The sequence below is a fragment of the Micromys minutus genome (genome assembly GCF_963924665.1).
Source record: "Micromys minutus genome assembly, chromosome: 9".
In the NCBI taxonomy this organism is placed as follows: Eukaryota; Metazoa; Chordata; class Mammalia; order Rodentia; family Muridae; genus Micromys; species Micromys minutus.
In genome coordinates this window covers 12,254,316-12,258,491 of record NC_137978.1, presented here as the reverse complement: position 1 = coordinate 12,258,491, position 4,176 = coordinate 12,254,316, and the positions used below count along the sequence as shown (strand labels likewise).

The 4,176-nt window shown below is 39.1% G+C and overlaps 1 pseudogene across 1 annotated transcript; it reads left to right on the top strand.

The window, feature by feature from the left end:
* The first annotated feature begins 212 nt into the window (after positions 1-212).
* LOC308424936 (developmental pluripotency-associated protein 2-like) lies at positions 213-1,558 on the top strand (annotated as a pseudogene). The gene is made up of 2 exons: positions 213-238; positions 821-1,558. The product of its transcript is annotated as a developmental pluripotency-associated protein 2-like (transcript).
* Positions 1,559-4,176: the final 2,618 nt, after the last annotated feature.

Sequence of the window (4,176 nt, the reverse complement as noted above, 5' to 3'; positions counted from 1 at the left end):
TCTTAACTCTTACATAGTCTTAACTCTTACATAGTCACATCCGTTCCTACATACCTTCAAACTGTAAATGCAGAAGAAAACAAGTCAATATGGGTAAAATATGAAATCACCACTGAGAATCCAGTCACTGACACCCTCTGAGACTCTGTAACCCTTAAGGGTAACTGAAGTATGAATTGATTAGGAATCAGGAGGATTTATGTAGAACAAACATGTTCAGCCTGGAGCTGCGGAAACGGTTGGGTGGTTCAGAGGACTCCCTGCTCCTATAGTTGTCCCAAGTTTTTTTTCTTGTACATACAGGTGGCTTACAACCAACTGTAACCCTAATTCCAGGTGATCTAAATTCCATTACTGGCTCTTTGTGTACTACACACACAGGTAATGCACAGACATACAAGCAGACAAACCATCAAACCATCAATAAAAATGAATAAATCTTTCTAAAATATAGTTTCAACTATAAAGACAGAATCTAGGCTAAGTGATAGATTTTATGAATCTTCACTAAGTTTTAAAGTTGAAAATTTATACTGTTGATTTCTGCATCCGGAGCACCGAGGTTTCAGACGTTTGCCAGCATGACAAGGTCAAAACTCAGCTCTGCGCAGTCAACTATCGACTGAGACCCAGAGAACTGATAAACTCACTGTCAAAGGGACGATGGTGGAGAGGGGAGGAGGGAAAAGAGTTCAGTTGGGCAACAGGAAGACAGGAAATAGAAGGAGTCATTCATTTCCCTACAAAAAGAGTCAGTGTCCATTCAATTACTGCCTTTGACTTCTCCCAAGCCTGCCTGAAAATGTCATACTTCGGCCAGGAGACTTAGAACAAGACCCAAACTGGGGAAGACTTGGAGGAACAAAGTGTGGTTTTCAAATGTATCTTCAACTAAAGACAATAAACCACCAGTCCATTCTCTGGTGAGATATGAGGGAATCAAACACCCAACAAGAACCATACCAAGCACCTCTCCTCTGTCCACCCTGCCTTCTATTAGTGATGTGTCCCGGAACACTCTTCAGAAGAAGGGCTTTTGTCATAACTTGAGTATGGATGGCAAGAAAGTTGAGGTTTATTTGAGACTCCGAAGACATTCGTATTCTAAACAAGAACGTTATATTCCCAATCATCTGGTGAGGCCAGAATAAAGCTGGTTACCAAAAAACCCAAGTGGTCTTCAGAGGAATCAGGCCTCCTGGCAGCTACCAAAGTAGCAATCAGGAGAGTGGTATAGTGGAAATTCTGACTTCACCTCAGGGGTCCCCATTAGCAGCCTGGGGAAGAAATGTTGTGAAAGCTGCTCAGCCAATGTCTGTGAACTGTTGTCCTCTTCTCTCTTCTGTAGAACCCTTTCTGCCACAAGCCACTGGACTCGAATGGCTGGATTTGCCTGAAATTTCATTCTGATCTGACCTGGGTTGCAGACATTCCCCAAAGAATGAATTTTCTCTTCCTGATTATCCCGGAATAAGGAGTGGAAGATAACACCAATGACTTGTACTCTAAGATCAAGAATGGACAATTGAGATCTCATGAAATTGCAAAGCTTCTGTGAGGCCAAGGACACTGTCAAAAGACAAAACTGCAACCAACAAATTGGGAGAAAAATTTTTAAAAATGCTACATCTGATAAAAGGCTAATATCCAGTATATACAAAGAACCCAAGAAGTTAGACACTAGAGAATCAAATAATCCCATTAAAAATGGCATACAGAGCTACACAGAGACTTGTCAGCCAAATATATCAAATGGCTGAGAAGCACCTAAAGAAATTCTCAATATCCCTAATCACAAGAAAAATGCAAGTCAAAACAACCCTAAGATGCTCCTCACACCAGTCAGAATGGCTAAGATCAAGAATGCAGATTACAGCAAATGCTGGCAAGGATAGAGAAAGAGGAACTCTCTTCCACTGTTGGTAGGATTGTAAACTGGTACAACCACTCTGGAAATCTGTCCGGGGGGGGGGGTTCCTCACAAAATTGGACATACTACCTTCGAACCCAACTATACTACTCCTAGGCATATACCCAAAAGTAACTCCAACATCTCCCATAGACACATGCTCAACAATGTTCATAGCAGCCTTATATATAATAGCCAGAATTGGGAAAGAACGCAGATGTACTTCAACAGACGAATGGATATAGAAATTGTGGTACATATTTACAGTGAAGTATTACTCAGCTATTAAAAACGAATTCATGAAATTCTTAGGCAAATGGATCGAACTTAAAGCTATCATCCTGAGTGAGGTAACCCAGTCACAAAAGAGCACTCATGATATGTATTCACTTATAAGTGGATATTAGTCCCCCCCACTCCACCCCACACACACCCACAAAAGCTCAGAATACCCAAGAAACCATCCACAGAACTTATGAAGCTCAAAAAGAAGGAAGACCAGAATGTGGATGCCTCAGTCCTTCTCAGAAGGGAGAACGAATCAGGGGAGGAAATAAAAGGTCAAATAGAGGAGCAGGGATTGAAGAAAAGGTCTACAGAGACTACCTCACCTGGAGAACCACTACATATGCAGCCACCAAACCCAAGCACTATTGCTGATGCCAAGAATTGTTTACTGACATGAACCAGATATGGATGTCTCCTTAGAGGCACTCCCAGAGTCTCATAGATACAGATGAGGATGCTTGCAGCTAAACATCAGACTGAACATGGGGACCCTAATGAGAGAGCTAAAGAAAGGTCTGAAAGTGCTGAAAGGCTTGCAACCTCATGGGAAGAACCACATCATCAACCAGTCATGGCACTGAGGTTGAAAGGGTGATTGAAGGAGGGAGAACCTTCATAGAAGCAAGTTGAGGGGAAGCAAGGAGGGGAGTGGGGGACAAGGGATAACATTTGAAATGTAAATACAGAGAATAACCAATAAAATTGAAAAAAAAGAAAAGAAACTGGAGAAAGTATTTATTAACAGCTTGACAGCTCCCCTGAAAGCTCTAGAACAAAAAGATGCAAATATAGCTAGTGAGTAGCGGGCAGGTGATTATCAAAATTAAACTCTGGCTGACATTAACCAAGTAGAAACAAGAAGTATACAAAGAATAAACAAAATGAGGAGCTGGTTCTTTGGCAAAATCAGTAAGATAGATAAACCATTTCCTAGTCTAACCAGAGGGCACAGAGAAAGTATTCATATTTTACAAAATCAGAAATAAAAGGGGAATCATAACAACAGAAACTGAGGAAATTCAAGAGATCATCAGATTCTAATACAAAATTCTATACTTAACAAAACTGGAAAATCTGGGTGAAATGGAAATTTTTCTAGACAAATTGTAGATATCAAAGTTAGGTCAGGATCAGACAAACCATCTAAATAATCCCATAACCCCTAAAGAAATAGAAGCAGTCATCAAAATCTCCCAACCAGAAAAAGCCCAGGACTAGGTAGGTTTAGACCTTCATAGAAGACTTAATGCAAATAGTATCCAAACTATTCCAGAAAACAGAAACAGAAGGAGCACTACACGATTTCTTCTATGATACCACAAATACACATATACCTAAACCACAAAAAGACCCAACAAAGTAATAAAACAAAAACAATTTTGCTTATGAATATCCATGCTCAAAAAGATTCTCAATAAATAAAAATTGTCAATAAGATTCATGCAAACCAAATCTAAAAACACATCAAAATTACCATCCATCATGATCAAGTAGGCTTCATCCAGGGATGCAGAAACTGTTCAATACACAGAAATATATCAACATAATCCACTATATAAATAAACTAAAAAAAAAAAAAAACCACATGATCATCTCATTATAAGCTGAGAAACCATTTGATAAAATTCAAAACTCCTTATGGTAAAAGACTTGAAAAAATAAGGAACTCAAGCCCCACACCTAGTCATATAGAGTAATATACAGCAAATCAGTAGCCAATATCAACTAAATAGAGAGATATTTAAACAATACCACTAAAATCAAGGATTAGACAAGGATGCCCAGTCTCTTTCTGCCTTTTCAATATACTACTGAAAGTTCTAGCCAGAGCAATTAAACAAAAGGAGAATATCAAAGTGGTACAAATTGGAAAGGAAGAAGTCAAAAAATCACTATTTGTAGGTGATATGATATTATACTTATGTGACCACAAAAATTCCACCAGAAAACTCCTGGGGTTGATAAACTTCAGCAGATTC